Genomic DNA, 19,813 nt, shown 5'->3' with positions numbered 1-19,813 from the left:
ATGATTAACAAAAATATTTTTTTGATATAAATCTATTTCCTTCTCATATAAAAAAAATAAATTTATTTTGAATTAAAAGTGGATTGTCTTTAAACATGTTTCCTTCTTTTGATCATTTATGTCTCAAAAGTTTTTATTTGAATTTTCATTTATTGATAAATGCTTTTATTACTTATGTAAAAAATATATTTATTTTGAATTAAAGGAGAATTACTTTTAGACATATTTTCTCTTTTTCATACAAAAAGTAAATTTATTTTGAATTAAAAAGAATTTATTTTAGATATGTTTTCTCTTACTCATGCAAAAAGTAAATTTATTTTGAATTAAAGAATATTACTTTTAGACATGTTTTCTTGTTTTAATCATTTATGTCTCAAAAGTTTATATTTGAATTTTCAAATATTGATTTCTCATAACAAAAGTAAATTTATTTTGAATTAAAGAGAATTGGTTTTAGACATATTTTTTCTTACCCATGCAAAAAATAAATTTATTTTGAATTAAAGAATATTGCTTTTAGATATGTTTTCTTGTTTTAATCATTTATGTCTCAAAAGCTTAGCCTGCGTTTTCTTTGTTTTTCAATTTTCAATTTTGAGTTTTTTATTTTGGTAGTCTGTTTTAGAAAATTAAAAATGTGTTCTCTTTGTCATTTTGAAAAATTATTTCTTAAAACAGAAAATTAGAAAACGCGTTCTCTTTAAAATTTTGAAAATAATTTTTTAATGATATTTTATTCAATAAATTTGATTATTTAGTGAATTAGAAATATTAATGTTAATATATTATTAAAAAATATATACATTTTAAAGTTAATTAATTTTGTAATATTTGTTTCCATTACAATAATAAAATATGGATAAATAAATGTGTTTTGAGTTTGAGTTTGTTTTGAATAAAAATACTCAAAACAATTTTTTGTTGTTTTGAGTTTTCTTTACAATTTTTTTTGTTTTTTCAAAAATGCATTTTTGAAAACAGTAAAGAGAACGCATTTTCATTATTTTAGAAAATTGAAAACTAAAAATGACTTGAAAATAATAAAGAGAACGCAGCCTTATATTTGAATTTTCAAATCTTGATTTCTCATGTAAAAAGTAAATTTATTTTAAATTAAAGATGAAACATATTTTCTTATTAAACATTTTTTAAATTTCAAACTTCATATTAACCCTTTCCTAAGTAGCTAAAATGCTTATAAATACCCCCAACACTCATTTTTTGAGTATTTGTTGCACATATTGCACATCCAAAGCTCCCAAAATCTCTCAAGCTAATTTCCAACCATTCCAAGGCTCTCAAAGATTCATTATTCATCTACCGAAGAGCCACAAGGCAAGAGGAGAAAAAGAGATCGCAAAGCCGAATCCGATCTTCTCCATTTCAAGCTGATGTCACTGTTTATTTATTTATTTAAATATTATTACCTTGTATAATTTGTTCTTAATTGCTTATTTGTATCCAAGTGTGAACAAATTATTTGTAACATTTAAATTACTATTGTGGATTGTATAGTTTTTCTAAAACCATTAAAATCTAGGTAAATCTAGTTTCCAAGATAAGTTAGGGAGAAAACCTCGGTGTTGGTGGTTTTCCTATAACCCATTGTAATCTAAAAGTATATCTAATTTATAAGGTGAGATAGTATGAAAACCTTTGTGAGATTAGTGGAACTCCAAGAGTGGTTGAGACCTTGGGAAAATGGAGTAGGTGTGTGTGGAGACACCGAACCACTATAAATTGTCTTGTGCCTCAATTATTTATTTTTGCTATATCCTATGGCTTGCAATTTATTAATCTCAAACTTACATATACATAGTTATAAAATCTTAATTTGTTTAAAATTAAATAACAAGAATTTAATTAAAAGAAAATATTTTATATATATTCTTAGAGAAAATAATTAATCAATAATATTTATTAAAAGGGAGAAAAATTTTAAATACTCAATTCACCCCCCTCTTGAGTGGCCATACCTTAAGTGTAATACCCCATGTTTAGATAAGGTTGCCACGTAATTTTAATAAATTTAGAATACCAAAAAATGGATTTTATAGCAATTTCAGGTACCGAATCAACTGCAGGGAATGCCTCGGAGTGAAATTGTCTAAGAAAAATGATATGGTCTCGATATGCATTCCGAGTTAGGATTTATAGTATCAAAAGAAATCAGACCGGGAACAGTTTTCGGTACAACTAAAATACAACTGTCATTTAGGCTGTAAAACCAAATCGTTGTAGGAGGCTCCCGAAAAATCAATGGAACCCTAGGGGGGCTCCGATTTTTCGTAATAAACAACCCTTCAGTAGTTTTGGAATGAAACGACATCCCGGTGAGGACACTGGGATGAATCGTTCTTTTTTACTAAGCTTCGAGTTATTAATTTTGGATTTTCAATATCAGAATGCAATGTAATTCAGTGTTTAAAAATGTAATTGTAATTAAGCAATTGTCCTAATGAATTTAGAATGAAATGGGAGGATTAAAAGTATAATTTCTCTATTAATATAAGTGCAATATATATATATATATACATAATTATATATAAGTGGGAGTTGTAATGCTCGTGTGATGGCCAACTTCTGTGAAGCTTTAATGGCCGAGATTTTGGCCGCAAAATGGGGAGATTGTGGCAGCATAAATTGAGGAAAGAAATCTGTAAGAGGTAGCGTCTGAAGATTTGAAAGATTTAGCCATTAATGTGATGTAATATATATATATAATATACACATGTTCGTGAGAGCAATGGCCGCCTATAAATTGAGAAGAAGTGGGAAGCAAATGGCAGGGAGCTCGAGCTTCGGCCGAGAAAGAAAGCAAGGAAGAAAGAGAGAAAGAGAGAGTGTGTGTGTGTGTGTGCTGGAGCAGAGAGGGCCGAGTGGGAGGCAACAGCTTGCGACAGTCATGGCTGCAAGCTCGAGCGAAGCAGCAGTGCGGTGGCAGCGGGTAGCTTTAACTTGCTGATCGGCCAAAAGGGTGGCTCGCGGTGGCGCGAGGAGGCTCAAGGGGACATGCATCGGCAGCCGGAGAAGCTCAAGCCAGCCGCACAGTTGCAGGCGGCCATGGCCGCGAGCTTCGCGGCTAGACACGAGGCAGGGGACCTGCCACAATGGCAGCTCGCGGCAACGGGCGATGGTACGGCCGATGTAGCGGCTGGGGGAGGCGGAAGCGGCCGGCGATGGAGGCTGCAGCGCGCGGGCGGCAGTTGCACGAAGAAGAAGATGCAGTCCGTGCACTGGAAAAGAAACAAAGGAAGAAGAGAAGGAGAGGAGGAGGAAGAAGAAGAAGAAGAAGAAGAAGAAAAAGAAAGAAAAGAAAAAGGAAAAGAAGAAAATAGAAGAAGGAGATGAGGCAGAGGAGTTGCAGGCGCGCGAGGGAAGGAGATGAAGTGGAGGGAAAAAAAAAGAAAAAGAGGAAAGAAAGAAAGAAAAGGAAGAAAAAAAGAAGAAAAAAATAGGAAAATGATGGCAAAAATCCTAGAAAATCCCAAAAAATAGGAAATTATGTTTTGGTGATATCCCGCATATTTTGGTGAGAAAAACAGCCCCGGCATGCGTCTCAAGGATAGGGCACGCATACCGAGGAAATTCGAGATGCTAAGTTAAGGTGAGTAAAATTTCTTAGAAAATTTAAGAATATTATTTTATGAATTATCGTAGTGAAATATTTGATAAAATATTTTAAAATATTTAATCTAGATTTATTGAGGAAAAATAGGAAGAAATAGAGAGGAAATTATAGAAAATGCCAGAAATTATGGAAAAATAGGTTTTAATGTTTATTTAAATAATTATGGTGACTAGAATACTTTGAGGCTCAAGTTGAAGAGACTCGTGAAAACTTTTTAGGTTAGCACGCAAATCGAGGCGATGCACGAATTTCGAGACATGCGCAGATATCGAGGTAGCCCGATAAGCTTGAGAAGGTAAGTGGTCCTCCCAATTAAAGTTAGTTTTATGAAAATGCTTAGTTTATGTTCCTCGAAAATGTTTTCATCATATTGACATGCCCTGATATGAATCCATCACGTAAACTGCATACATGACATGACTATGAAATGCATAAATACATGTTGATATCATTGATCACTCGCATTTGAGGCCATAGGGAATATGAACTGGCACCGCTGCTTTACCAAGGGTGCACCCATACACCTCAGCTTCTAAAGAGAGGGCCGCAAAAATGGTAGGTAGCATGAGGGGTACAGTTGACACTTACGATGAAAGATATTGCATTCATGCACGAAATATGTTTTCTGTACCCTTACTTAGATGATTCATCATCTAACTTGGGATTTTCCCCTAGAATATTCAAACGTTCCAGGTGGAGATTATAGCAGATACGAGGATAAATGAGGCATGAAATGGCACTTAGCAGAGTGCATGAGAAATGAAATGTATGTAACGTAGCCTTTGTATTTAAGTTCTGGTACTTTAGATTTTGAACATTTTGAGGAATGTTGAAGATGTAAGAATTTATTTATGATTAATGTTAAGATATTAGGTTTCGATCATTGCTTCCGCATTTAATGTATAAGTGATTCTCTTTCGAGATTAATGATTGGGAATTCTGGGACGGATTTTGAGGAATGATATGGTTTAGTTTTAGTGTTTGAAAAAAAAAAATTTATTGTCCCGGAATTGTCCCAAGTTATAACGCGCCCGAGAAAGCAGGGCGTTACATTAAGAGACCAACAATTACTAAAATCAAGATTCATCAAACTTCAAATATTTTGCTTCTACCTCAAAGCTCCATTTCTTTATTGAACTCACACGGCCTTTTCCAATCTCTTATTACCTTCTTCCTATTTATAAAGATAAATTTTCAAAACCCCTAACTACAACCTATTTCTCAATTTATGGAAATCCTACCTTGAGTCTATTCCCTTAATTCAAAGAATTCAACCCATCTATAACCAATATATTAATAAAGAAATAAAGTATGGCTTGTTGAAAGAGGCATAATGTGCGCAGGTCTCTCCAATTGCAATTGGAAAGAAAAACAAGGATGAAGATTAAAATTAGAAGGCTTATACGAATATAATATATATAAAAGCAATTGATGTAGTTTTTTGGCGTAACACATTTTCTCAATTCCTGGAACTTCTCTTTATGGAGATTACTTTAAAAGAAATTAAAAATTATAATAACTCTCAAAATTCCAAACATATACTTAGATTCTTGAAAAAATTTCAGAATCTTCCAATCACTTCCCTATTCAAAATAATAAATTTAATGCCCTCCATAAAATTCCACAAAGTCGCAAATCTTCAATCAAGCATCTCAAATATAGAAATTAATTATTTTTATTTTTCAAAATATTGAGATGTTACACCTAGTCTCTACCTCTTTATCTGTCCCTATATCGTTGTTCACCCTTGCCGGTCCATTGCTCAATGCTCGATGTTTGGTGTCGCTATCAATTCACAACTCTGATTACTCAGTGTTGTCGTCAATTCACAAACACAGACTAGGTAAGCCACTGTTGATTCACAAACATGAATCGATGTTTCCATGGTTGATGCCATCAATTCACAACTCTGATTGCTGAGTGTCATTGTCAATTGACAATTCCAATTGCTTGGTGTCTCAGTCGATTCAAAAACACAAAGGGTTTGGCTGATTTGGCTTTTTAATCAAGGACCAACAACCGACAGTGACCATCCAACTTATTTCTTTGTATTTATTTATTTCAATTTTGTATTATATTATGTATGTATATATATTATGTGCGTATTGATTTATGTTATATGAATGTATTGTGTATGATTGTATGTAATACTTATAGTTATGTATATATGTAATACTTATATTATGTGAATGTATGCATTACTTATAGAACTTATGTTTATGTTTCTTTTAAAACTGAATAACTATTTTTTATAATTTTTTATATTAAAAATCATATTTACAAAAAGGAACCTATATTTTTTTTATTTACACATTTCCCCACACTTTTGTTTCCTACTTTTTTTAAAAATGTCATTTTTCCATTTTCATTATGTATCATATCCATTTTCCATTTTCATTTTCATGCAACCTAGGTTATCGATCCCACCTCGATTGCGGAGTAAGAACCTTGGGTCGGGGGTGTAATACCCTATGTTTGTATGAGATTGACACGTAATTTTAATAAGTTTATAATACCAAAAAATTGAATTGATAGCAGTTATAAGTACCGAATCAATTGTAGGGAATGCCTTGGAGTAAAATTGTTTAAGGAAAATGATATGGTTTCGATGAGCGTTCCGAGATAAGATTTATGGTATCGAAATTGCATCAGGAACGATTTTCGATACAGCTAAAATACAGTTGCCATTTAGGCTGTAAAACCGAATTGTTGTAGGAAACTTCCAAAAAATCAACAGAACCCAGGGGGGTTCCGATTTTTCGTAATAAACAACCCTTCAGTAGTTTCGGGATGAAATAACAGCCCGATGAGGACACCGAGGCAAAATCGTCATTATTGAGTAATCTTGGATTATTAATTTTGCGTTTTCAATATTGTAATGCAAATTAATTTGAGGATTAAGGGCATAGTTGCAATTAAAGAATTACCCAAGTGAAACATAAATAAAATTAGAGTTTAAATATGTAATTTTTCTATTATTGATGTAGTATATAATGTTATATATATGTATATATATGGTTGTGCGCGTGTGCATGTGAAGCCATCTTCTTAGCCGAGATTTTGCTGCAAATTGGAAGAAAATGGTAGCAAGATTTGAGAAGATTGAGCATTAATGTGCTATGTACGAGTTCGTGATGGCCCTGCCTGCAAAAATCTTCATGGCCATGCCTCTACAAATCTTCTGCAAATGGGATGAGAGATTGGTGGAATGCAAGAGTGAGGGCCAAGGCAATTACCCCTATAAATTGAGATACATTTTGGCCAATTGAGAGCAACAAGCAAGTGGGAGATCGAGAGAGAGAGAGATTAGAGTGAGAGAGATGGAGATGACCGAAAACGGCCATGGCAGTAGCAGCAAGCTACTGTTTGGAGGCCATGGCCGCTGGCCTCAAGCTCGTCGAAGCTGGGCGACGCATGAACGGACCAAGGAGGCAGCGACGGAGGCCGGTGCAACTGCTGGCCAGGCCGAAGACAACCCAGGTTGGCCGCACAACAAGCGGCCATGGCAGCCACGGTTGTTGCAGCTGCGCGACTGCGTGCAGGCCGCGCACGGGAGGCCAGTGGATGGCCACGGTGGTGATAGTCGGCCGGTGCTTGCGGGCGGCAGCTAGTGAGGCCGGTGGCGACAACGGAGGCCCTGCGATGGTGCGAGGCGGCGGCAGGGCATGGCACAAGGGTCGTTCGTGCAGGAGCGGGGAGGAAGGAGGAAGGAGAAGGAAGGAAAGAAAAGAAGAAGAAGAAGAAGAAGAAGAAGAAGAAGAAGAAGAAGAAGAAGAAGAAGAAGAAGAAAGAATGAATGAAGAAGAAAGAAAGAAAGAAAAAAAAATAAGAAAGAAAAAGATGGAGTTCCAGGAGGAAGAAGAAGGAGGAGGAAGGAGAAGAAAAGAAAAGAAAAGAAAAGGGGAGAAAAGAAAAGAAATAGATAAAAAATAGAGAAAATCCTGAAAAAATCCCAGAAAATAGGAAATTATATTTCGGTAATATCTCAGAGATTTTGGCAAGAAAAACGGCCCAGACAAGCATTTCAAGATCAGGGCACGCATACCAAGGAAGCTGGAGAAGCTAAACTAAGGTAAGTAAAATTTCTTAGAAAATTTTTGAAATTCAAGAATATTATTTTATGAATTTCGTAGTAAAATATTTAAGAAAATATTTGAAAAATATTTAGTTTGGATTTATTGAGATAAAATAGGAAGAAATAGAGGAAAAAATAAAGAAAATGCAAGAAATTATGGAAAATAGGTTTTAATACTTATTTAATCAATTATGATGATTAGGATGCTTTGAGACTTAAAGTTGAAGTGACTTGTGCGAATTTTGAGGTTAGCACGCAAATCGAGACGATGCATGAATTTTGAGGCAATGCACGAATATCGAGGTATCCCGATAAGCTTGAGAAGGTAAGTGGTATTTCCCAACTGGATTTAGTTTTATAAAAAATGGTTGGTTGTAGGTGATTCATGTTTCAAAACCCGATTCTCGGGGATGCTTTCATCATATTGACATGCTTTGATATGTATCCATCACGTAGCTTGCATACATAACATGTTATGAAATGCATATGTACACGTAGATATCATTGATCATGCGCATTATGGCTGTAAGGAGTACGAACTGGCACCGCTGCTTTACCATTGGTGCACCCATACACCCCGGTTTCGAAATAGGTGGTCACAAAAATAGTGAGTAGTATGAAGGGTGCAGTTGACTCTTACGATGAGTAAGACATTACATTCATGCACAAAATATGTTTTCTATACCCTTACTTAGATTATTCATCATCTAACTTAGGTTTTGCCCCTGGAATATTCAAACGTTCCGAATGGAGATTGTAGCAGATACGAGGATAAATAAGGTATGAAATGGCACTTAACAGAGTGCATAAGCAATAAAATCTATGTTATGTAGCCTATGTATTTAAGTTCTGCTACTTTAAATTCTGAACATTTTAAGGAATGATGAAGTATAATCTTATTTAGAATTAATGTTAGTTGAAAACTTATGCTTATGATGTAAGATTTGAATTTCGATTTATGTTAAGATATCAGGTTTGATTCTTGCTTCCACATTTGATGTGTATAATGATTCTCTTTCGAGAAAAATAAATGAAAATTCTGCTACGAATTCGAGGAATGATGTGGTTTAGAATTAGTTTGAAAGAAAAAAAATATATATTATTATTCTAAAATTGTCCCAAGTTATAACGCGCCTGAAAAGCGGGGCGTTATAGGGGAGCAGAACTCTCAACTGTTTAAACTAAATTTTTTTGGCATTACTTAATTACTCCACATCTTTTTAATGTTGGAGGGCATAATAATTTGTCACCGCCATGGTAGTGTGGTACCAATGAATGCTAAAGATAAAAAACCAACACAAAGAAGAGAAAATTCTTGTGGCACCAAGACACCCAACACTACAAAAGATCTTTGTCATGGACAAATGACACTAATCAAATAAAAGTCTCATGATACCAACAACACCTAATTGATGAATGAAATTCTAAAATATATAAATTAATAACAAAAAATTTTCATGCAAATAGAAGGGAAAGAGATCGAAGGATATGTTTTCTTTCAAAGGTTGGGGGCAAATTTTACATCACATTCCACAAGATGTGGGGGTAAATTATTTTTATTTTATTATATATGTAGTTTTTTATAACAAAGAAGCCATACCCACAACCTTTCATTCACGGTTTTAACCATCCAGCTGGTAAATCTCGAGTGCGTGTAGTAGCGTGTACGCTATGCACACTAGAAAAGCCAACTAAAGGATGCAAACAAATAGAGCTAAGACCACATGCATGTCCTCTTTATTATTTTGCGAGTACAATACAAGAAAACAGTTAATTAGAGACTAATTTGGTGTTTGAAATGGACTTCATGCTGTTGAAAATTTGCTGGTCTCAAAATTTGAGATGAAATTTTCAGATAGATTTTAAAATAGATTTTTCCGTCGGTAATTATTATATATTTAATATATTTTTTTAATTTATAAAGTTTAAATTTATATATATTTAATTTTATGCTATATGCACATGAAATATATTTATGTATATATTTAGAATTTAAATAAATATTTATGTAGATTTTAATTTAAATAAATATGTTTAGTTTTGACTATATTTAAAAATAAAAATTTTAACTTTTATAAATTAATATTTTTAATTGATCAAAAGTTTGAGACGAATATAAAAATTTATTTCAAAATCTATCTCAATTTGAGACAAATAATTTTTTGTCTCAAAATTTATCACTAAGCAGAAGGAAATTATTTGTCTTAAAATCCATCTCTAATCTGGGACAAAGAGTTTTCCATCTCTAATTTGAAATAAATAATTTTTCATCTAAAATTTCAGGTAGAAAATTTTTTATTTCAAAATTTGTCTAAAATTTTTGGCTCAAATTAATCCTTGTTTTTTGGTAGATATATAATTTTGGTTGTCTGAATTATGTTTATGCTAGAGCGTATGCGTGTATATATATGTATAAGCATCAATGAATCATGATTGCACCTATGTTCTTGAACCATGATTCACGACAAAAATAAAACAGTACTAGCTAGCATGAAAACATCACATGTAAACTATAGCTTCATAAACGTATGCAATTGATTTTGAAGCAGTTTGAGGATATCAAACCTTGTAGCTTTAGTGCTTTATTACCCTTTAATCTGAGCACTTGAAACCCTCCAATGTGTGTTTCGAAAGCCAATTAGTCTCGACTTTCAGGACCTAATTAATCCAGCGAGTAATTCTCTAGCTAGAAGTTTGAGGATATCAAACCTTGTGGAGTATATATATTTAAAATATATATATATATATATATATAAAAATTTGACTTTTCTTGGTTGTCTGGTCTGCTTTAATTTCATTTCATGACATGATCCAAAAAACCTACAGTTGATAATTAAATGGTGACCGTTAGATGTATACCTTGCCGCGCGCCACTACACTTGCCTTCCAACTAGTTGCAAAGAATTTTACCACACAGAATTAATTAATTAATTTAATTAAAGATAGAGCATCCCTGAAGCAAGGTATCTATACATGCATGTTTAATTATATATATATGTGTGTGTGTGTGTGTGTGTGTATAAAGAGGCTATAATTTTTTTTTTTTTGTTATGTCTTTGGGGGTTGAATAAAACTTATTTTTAAGAGTATGTTTCTATAAGAACATTCCCTTTCGTTTTTTTTTTACAAATCTTTTTCCAAGCATACCATAATTTAAAAAAGAAAAGTTGGGTAGTTGTTATATCAATCAAAATAGTTGTTTTTTTATTGATTTTTTTATATACACGCAATAATATAAATGATAATACTTACAAAAAATTTGCACGTGATATATAAGTATATTCTCCACATATATAAGTATGCATGCAATAATGTGCAATAACTTATGAATTGACCCCTCTAAATGACAACTAAAGTTTCAAATCTTAATTATGTTTTGAAGGAATTAATGGGTCTTAAACGTGTGAATTGGATTGGAAGAGTTTCTAAATTGTAAAGTGTCCTTTAATGTGAGAAAATAATCCCTCATTGTAAATGCCTATTGGTGCGCTTTAGTCATTAAAGTTGACTTCCAAAATGGTGGAGTTGATTGATTGTCATTGAGTGGGAATTGACTGTCCAAAAGAGAGGCTCTCGACTCTACATAATATATAAGCTCTCAACTAGGTTGACTATAACTTTGCTATAATCAACTCTTGTACGCTAGAAGTCAACTCTGGCCACTAGGAGTCGACTCTTGCACACTAGGAGACAACTCTAGCCACTGGGAGTTGACTATGGATTTCAAAGAGTTGACTCCCAATTCAATTTTTGGAGAAAATGCTCCATAAATGCATGGTTAAGTGGTTCAAAGACATAGCAAGTAGACTGATGTGGCGATGATGTGACAAAGGCATCCAAGAGGCATGTTCGTGGCATGCTTTTGTGCAGTGGGGTGCTGAGTGGACACAACCGTTCATACAAATTGTGAATGAGTGGACATGTTCGAATTGAAACGTGCAAAGGAAGAGATACCTTTTATGAGATGATGTAATCTGGACCACTATATCGTAACCAAATCTAATAGGTGCGATCTAAAGATCCAGATTAATTTGGATCAAACAACATGATCTTTCACAGTTGGACACTTGAAAACTATAAATAGAACCCTTCTAGCTAATTCTATTTCAATAATCCAAAATCAATTCGAGTTTATTGATTTCATACATTCATTCTCTAATATACTTTTATAATCCTCTATTATTTTTAAAGAGATTCTAATATCTTTCCTCAAGTCAAAGAAGAGTACAATCAATTTTGGCTTCACCTCACAAATTTAGTATTGTGCTATACTAATTCTTGGAATAAGTGTTTAATCTTAGGAGAAAAATACCCATTGATCATTTAGCATCGTTGAGGGGGCGAAATTTGTCTTAAAAAGATTTACTTTGGCATACCTCACTTCAATTCGATTCTATATTTTTGTTCCAAATCTCCTTTCATTATACAATTGCATTTCAATTTTATTGTTAATGTCCATATTATCGTAGTCATATTCAAATTTAATTCAACATGTTTGTAAGCACACTTATTAGATGCATCAATCTCCATCCACCTATCATACATATTTAATTTAAATGTTACTATGAGGGTCATTTCGTGAATATATTAATTTTTAAGATTAACATATAAATTTAGTTTGATGGTAAATAAGAGCTCCACGCATAGTGCCATAAGATCGAACCTCTAATATGACGGGCTTGTCCCTTCATTCATGGACATATCAACCCCCCAGCAATCTATGCCTAATTAATTGCGACACCCTCTCTAATGGGCAATAGGCTCAAATGCATCACCTCACCACTAATCACTTGTTGAGAACATCTATCACATGTGCAATTTACTTAGAAGATTCGACCTAGCACAAATTAGGAAAATAAAGCAACGTGAAATCATGAAACGAGGAATGAGAGAGAATTGACAAGAATTAATGGTATCAACAATCCTAACAGTTTTGGGTACAATTTAATACTTAAGAGAGACTATCTTTCAAACCCTAGAGACAATTTTCTTTTGGGTTATAGGACTCAATTAACCTCACAAAGGCAATTCAAGTGATCATACATGCATGTCTTAAAGGTGCAATCTCACATCGTCAATATATTTTTGTTTATCACCTTATGCATTGCATGAATTATTTTGTTAGCATAACTCGAAAAAAAAAAAAAATAGAATGGTTAATTAAGGATATGGTTGATAAGAAAATTATCAAGAATCATTCTAGTGATGTATATGATTTTAGGTATATCCGAGAAGATTCTTAACTAATAAGATTGGATTCATTTTTTTTGTTTTAAAAAAATTTGTTATTGGGTCTAATTTTTCATGTTTAATTGGCATGAGATTAGATTCATTTAAATTAGAGGTTTTGAGAACTTGACTATTACCAGTACTAATTTTTTATTACATTGAAACACTAAAACTAAAATAAGAACCAATTTGTCACAGACAACATTTTGTGGAAGCTTTTTCTCTAAGCATTGACAAACAACTTCAGCTAAAATTTTGTTTGTTTGGATGGTGGGTGGGAGATGAAAAGAAGGAAGGGATAAGGGAAAATGTAAAAATTATTTTGGCTAAGAGCATATTTATGCCTCTAAATTTTGTGTGTGTGTGTGTGTGTTTTTTTTTTTTTTTTTTGCATCAATCTAATTTTTTCATAATTCTAAATGTACCTCTGAATTTAGGCCTAAAAGTATATTTATACCCTTGAACTTTTATATTTTTTTTTTCTAGAATTCTAAACCTTTTTGTAGTTTTAAATATATCCCTAAACTACATAAAATCACTCATTTAAACACCTGAACAACAAATGATATACATGCATGGTAATGTGATAGTTTTCAACGTCCCCTCAACACCATCTTTGTCTCTCTCTCTAGAGTCTCCTCAGCTTTCTTTCTTTCTCCGACGACATCTCCTCAGCTTCTTCTCTTTCTCTAGCCTCTCCTCAATTTTCCATCTCTTTGATTACGTCTCTTGCAATAAATGCAACCCCTATACTAGCCCTATCTTCGATCTCCCTAAATGGTAGGGTGATCATTAACTCAGGCAAGTTAATAATTTGTTTAATTCAACTGGCCTACGTAGCCTAATTAGAGGAAACGTAAGAAATGTTGAAAAGAGATGAGACACAGTCGGAGAGAAATAGTTAAAGAGAGAAGGGAAACTGAGGAGATACTAGAGATGGAAAATGGGTGGGCTGGGCTAGCCCGCATCCCGCTTGGACCACCCATTTGGTGGGCCGGGCCGAATTTGGCCCACGAGAGAGACGGGCCGGGCCGAGCCAAGGAAATGGAAACTTGGGCCCGGCACGGCCCTGTGGCCCTTAATAAATGGGCCAAAGTGGGACGGGCCGGCCCGTGGGCCTAGCTATTTGGCCCAGCCCTTGAGCCATTTATTTTTAATTTTTTATATATAATTTTGTAAATATATTTTTTTTATTTTTTTTCAAATATAATTAATATTTTTTAAAATATGTTTATTAATATTTACTTATAATTTTGATGTTTGTAAAATTATTATGTTTACTGTAAACATTATGTTTACAAAAATTACACTAAATTTATGTTTACAAACATAATAAACATTATGTTTATAAACATAATTATGTTTACAAACATTACAATAAAATTATGTTAACAAAAAAACATAATTTTTAAAATATTTTTTTATTTTTTGATGAGCCGGGCCAGGCCATTTTAGCGGGCCAGTTGGTGGGCGGCCCACGGGTCATTTTGGTGGGCCGGGCCCCGGGTCACATATTGTTGGCCCGACACAGCCCCCATTTTTCTAGGCGGGCTAGCCCGGCCCGTTTGCTACAGTAACGGGCCGGGCTATGAGGCGGGCCGGCCCATTTCCCATCTCTAGGAGATACTAAAAATTTTCAACTATATTTTTAGTCAAAATATTTTAATTGTTGTTAATACAATGTTTTCATTATGAAATTTTAAAATTTTGAATTTATTTATTTATTTTAAAAGTAATAAAATATAATTATTATTTTATTTTTTACTCTCTTATTTCTTCCCATTTTTCATTTAAACAAAGTCATATTATTCTGATTTATTAAGTTTTATTTTTCTCAAATAATAGAAAAATAAAAAGCTTACTTTATTTCCAACTATCCGGGCATAGATAGATACAAGGATTAAAGGCGATTGCAGTGGGCCGGGACCGGGAGGGAAGAAGATTGATTGGGCAGTGGGCGGGCGCTATATGATAGGGATACGGTGTTCACTCATCTGTGCTATCAAAGGGATACGAAGTTGATGTTTGCCGCCTCCTTCCGTACGCTACTGAGAAAGCTCAACTCCATTTTGTGCGTCCCAGTTCCATTTCCCTTCCGTATAAACGACCGCTCCCTCACTTCTAGTTTTAGCTGCCTTTTGAACTCCTGTTCTTCTCTCTCAGACCTTGAACGAATCCACGCTCTCATCCTTGTAAATGGGTCCCACCGTAACCTTCTGTTATCGACCAAACTCATCACCTTGGCTTCTTCTTTAGCTCCTTCGAAGGACTATGCCCGCAAACTGTTTGATTTAATGCCTGACAGGGATGTGTTCATCTGGAACACCGTGATTCGGGGTTATGCTAATCTGGGTCCTTGTGAAGATGCCATAAATTTATTCAGAGACATGCATCAAGCTGGAATGTTGCCCCACAGCTATACTTTTCCTGCCGTTGTTCGATCTTGTGCTGTCCTCTCAGTCTGAGGGTAGGGCGACAAGTCCACTGTAAGTCTGTAACATAATTAAGACTGGGTTTACTTTGGATGTTTTTACGCAGAGTTCTTTGGTTACAATGTACTCTCAGAGTGGTGAAATTTTGTGTTCCGAATTAGTTTTTGGTGAAATCGAGGTCAGGAACATAGTTTCTTGGACTTCAATGATCACGGGGTATGTACAAAATGGATTTTTTGAACGAGGCTTGGGTACTTTTCTACAGATGGTAGCACTAGGGACTCAACCGAATGCAGTTACACTTGTGACTATTCTTCCTGCCTGCGCTCATTTGGAGTTTTTGACCTTGGGAAAGTTGTTCGTGGTTATGCTGTTAAATTGGGGGTGGATTCTATTATTTCACTAGCTAACGCTTTGATTGCTTTGTATGGTGAGTGTGGAAATGTTGATACTGCCAGATCTTTGTTCGGTAAGATGTCAGTCCGAAACCTGGTGTCATGGAATGCCACGTTTGCTGCTTATGAGCAGAACAGTGATGGTGAAAATGCTATTAAGCTCTTCCGTAGAATGCAAGCTGAAAAGGTAGAATTTGATTACATCACTATGGTTAGTGTTATATCAGCTTGTGCTAATCTGGGCTCACTCAATAACGGGAAATGGATAAATGATATTGTGAGAAGCAAAGGTCTTGAAACCAACAGTTCAATTGCAAATGCTTTAATTGACATGTATGCAAAATCTGGTAACCTGGATTTGGCGAGGGATGCTTTCAATAGGTTGCCATATAAAAGTGTTGTGTCATGGACTTCAATTATGGGAGCTTGTGCATCCCATGGTCATGTGGATGAAGCTCTGGATCTCTTCTCAGAGATGAAAAAAGAAGAAGTAAGGCCAAATAGTTTTACCTTCATTGCTGTCTTGACAGCAGCTTGTAGACATTCTGGTTTAGTAGAAGAAGGAAGGAATCACTTTGAGAGCATGACAAAAGAGTACTCAATAATGCCTCGTTTAGAGCACTGTGCTTGTGTGGTGGATCTTCTTTGTCCAGTAGGCCAACTTGTGGAGGCTTTTGAGTTTATTGAGAGCATGCCAGTTGAATCAGATGCCAGTGTTTGGGGAGCTCTACTCAGTTCTTGCAGAATCCATGGTAATGTTGAGCTAGCTGAGCTTGTTGCTGAAAGATGGTATCAATTTGATTCACAAACTGTTAGTTCCTGTGTGTGTCCTTATGGCAAATATCTATGCTGAAGCTGGTAAGTGGGATAATGTAACTAGACTGAGAGAGTTAATGGAAGCAAAAGAGTTGAAAAAGATTCCTGGCCATAGCGTGGTGGAGGTAAATCGAAGATTTCATACATTTTTATCAGGTTCAAAATCACGGCGTCCCTGAGGGGCATATTTAATCTCATTAATCTCAAGAACTGTAGTTCATGCTTCATAATCACGGTATTCCTAAGAGCATATTAGATTGCATTAGTCTCAAACAGTGCACTTCAAGCATTTCTCAATGCTAATATGCTCCTATTATGCTAGAAGCACTCTTGTCCTGGTAAAAATACAATAAGAATTCTCCTTTGCATATTTCTAAATATGGATACCTGCCTCTTGTGTGGGAAGATTGAAAAGTTGCTCGCCAAAAAGATTGACCTAGCTTAGTGGATTGACTTATTATACTCTACACGAGAATTGAGAAGGATGTCAAAGGAATGTTATTCAGATGGTCAAGTTTTTGGAGAAAATATATGTATATATATATATATTGGAGGGAAAAAATTCCGGTTGCTGGTGGGTAAATACTTGAAGTGGCAATAGCCAGTAAACTGTCAAACAAGTGGAGATTTCTAAGTTTTTGTCTTAACGATGATTCTCTGTACCTGTATCACTGAATAACATCAGAAAGTTGCTACCTCAAAAGATCGAGCTGGTTGCAGTTGACTTACTCTCTATTCAAGAATTGAGGTATGGCCTGATGAATGTTATCCTGAATCGCAATGGTCAAGATGAAGTTGTAATACAAAACATTTATTCCGAGGAGTAAAATTCCTGTTGCTCGCGGCTACATACAATAGCCAATTAAGATGTCAATCAAGTGAAGATTTCTTGGTCTTTTTTGGTGTCTCAAAGATGATTCTCAGTGCTTTTATCACTGCATAAGATGATTCTGGTAGTAACCAAGGATCATTTTTATGTAAAATAGATAGCTATCATTCATAGCATATTACGGAATTTTATGATGTATTTTAAATAGTTTTCAGAGCTACAAAAACTTGTTGCTAAAATTCGGACAGCTAAAAAATATAATCGCATAACTATTTCCTTTATTGCACCAGGTATGTCCAGCCAGGGGTGCTAGAACACCATTGTGTGTAAATAAAAATACAATAACAAATAAGTTGTTCCAGTTGTGCTGAAGCTGAGAATGCAGTATTCCTTCTTCCTGGATGAGATATAATTTGATCTTGATTTAAATATCTTTTGTCTTCTGGGTGGTTCCATATCACCCATACCTTACAACTTCTATTCATTAGTTCAAGGCATATTTTACTCTTTACTGGATATAGTGTTTTTTCTCTCTTAATTTGAGATGAGTAGAAAATAAAAGTATTTTACTTTTTAAAAAAAAAAAATGAAGAATTTGACTAAAACCATTTTGTTATATATCCTTCAATGTTTGGAGCAATCTGGTTTTTGCTACATTTTTTTTAATTGGAATATTAATCTGCCAATGTTCAGGAATCTGAACCTTTCGAATTTGTTCTTTACAAGTTATTAACAGTAAGTAGCGAAAGCTCCCTGTTTGTACCTATAAACTCTCAGTAAATTAGTAAACAGGCTTGGACAGTCTTGGCTAAAGTTTATGGATCAGGGATTAATATTTAAGTTCTATTAGTGATGTATTTATTTCTTTCTCTCTTTTTTAGTTTCTTTTGACAATCAGTTCTGCCTAGAATTTGAGTAGAAATCTGAAGTACATTACATTGTTTCTCTTGATGTGCCATTTTGGTTTGTTTCCGTAACTCCTCACAGGGTTGGTTTGCAACTTATATTTTCTTAATATTGCTGTTCTTTCTGCAACAACATTCAAAAGCCTTAATCCCACAAAGCATCGGATTACTATTGTAATCTAGGAAAATACTGCTTGTCAATGGCGTTCCTTGACTGCATCCTTTTCATTCTGATTGAAGAATCGCTATTTACAAATGAATTCATGTCACTTTTTCTTTTGGGGCTCCAAACCTGTGATACTTTCTGTTGTAGTTCTTCCTTCCCACATTCTCTCTCTATCTGGCATTCATCTGTACTTTATGAATACCAATGCACAAGGTTCTGACAAGGAAACCAGCCATACTTTGTTGCATTTTTGCTCACACTTTCAGTTTTTTCATTGCCATCGTAGGATTAAAGGGTGGTGATCAGGGGCGGATCTCTGGGGGGGGGGGCAGCCCGTGCCTGCTCCAGTCCTCCCCCAAATCTGTCATGGGATTTGGACCATTGGAGGCCGAAATGGCTTCTGGATCTGGGGGCCAGCCCTCCCCCAGATCCATCACTGGATCCGCCCCTGGTGGTGATTACTTCTTTTGATGACTGACATCATTGGCCCACGAGGTATTGTGTTTGGAACTTGTTCTTAGAGTTTACTATTCCAACAAGGAACCTTTTTCTGGAGAAGTTAAGGGCCTATTTAGTTGTAGCAAACATTTTCTGTTTTCAAACTCCAATTTTCTATTGAAAGAATTGAACCTCCCATTAGAAAAGAGAAAAGTCAGTTTTCTAGTTGTTCAACTTTATACTATGAATTAGAAAACATCCTTTTTGATGTTTTCTTAAATTTTCTGAAATGAATGCTATGACTTTCTGGAACAGAAAATGTTAGGACATCTTTAGTTATAAAATTGGAGTATAAAACTAAAAAAAGTTTTCTGAAACTGAACGGGACCTAACCTTTTTTTTTTTTTTGGGCTTAGTGAAAAGTTAACATTCTGTAAATCTTGTCAAATCTATTTTCTATAACACTTCTAATAATTAATGCATCAGATAATTTTTTCTTCATAAGTTATACTTTCTAGATACTTTCCAGAAATTTGTTTGCACTTGTATGATATCTTCTGAATTTACATTTAACTTATTCTCCATTTCTTAATAATCTATGGTGCAACTTTAATTTGATTTTTTTCACTCGTACACGTTGCTACTCCATCTATATTACACTCTTGGTCTCCTCATTTTTCCTTCACATAATCTCCTGTCTTCATGCTGGGGACTTTACATAGTTTTATGTCTCTTTTCTGTTTTTTTTTCAATGCATAATTCTGTCATACATCAGCATTTATTCATATCCAATGATACAGATTGTAGTTTTTCTATCGCTATCTATCTTCCTGAAAACTTAAATAAATAAATATGCTCTGGTTCTTCTACTGACTCTGTGTAGTTGACCCCATC

General features: G+C 34.5%; 1 pseudogene; it reads left to right on the top strand.

Annotated features, from left to right (window-relative positions):
• Positions 1 to 14,850: 14,850 nt before the first annotated feature.
• On the top strand, positions 14,851 to 16,618 carry LOC127805628 (pentatricopeptide repeat-containing protein At1g08070, chloroplastic-like; annotated as a pseudogene).
• The last annotated feature ends 3,195 nt before the right edge of the window (positions 16,619 to 19,813 follow it).

This window comes from Diospyros lotus, chromosome 7 (assembly GCF_014633365.1).
Source record: "Diospyros lotus cultivar Yz01 chromosome 7, ASM1463336v1, whole genome shotgun sequence".
NCBI classification, from domain to species: Eukaryota; Viridiplantae; Streptophyta; class Magnoliopsida; order Ericales; family Ebenaceae; genus Diospyros; species Diospyros lotus.
This window is presented reverse-complemented; position numbering and strand designations above follow the sequence as displayed.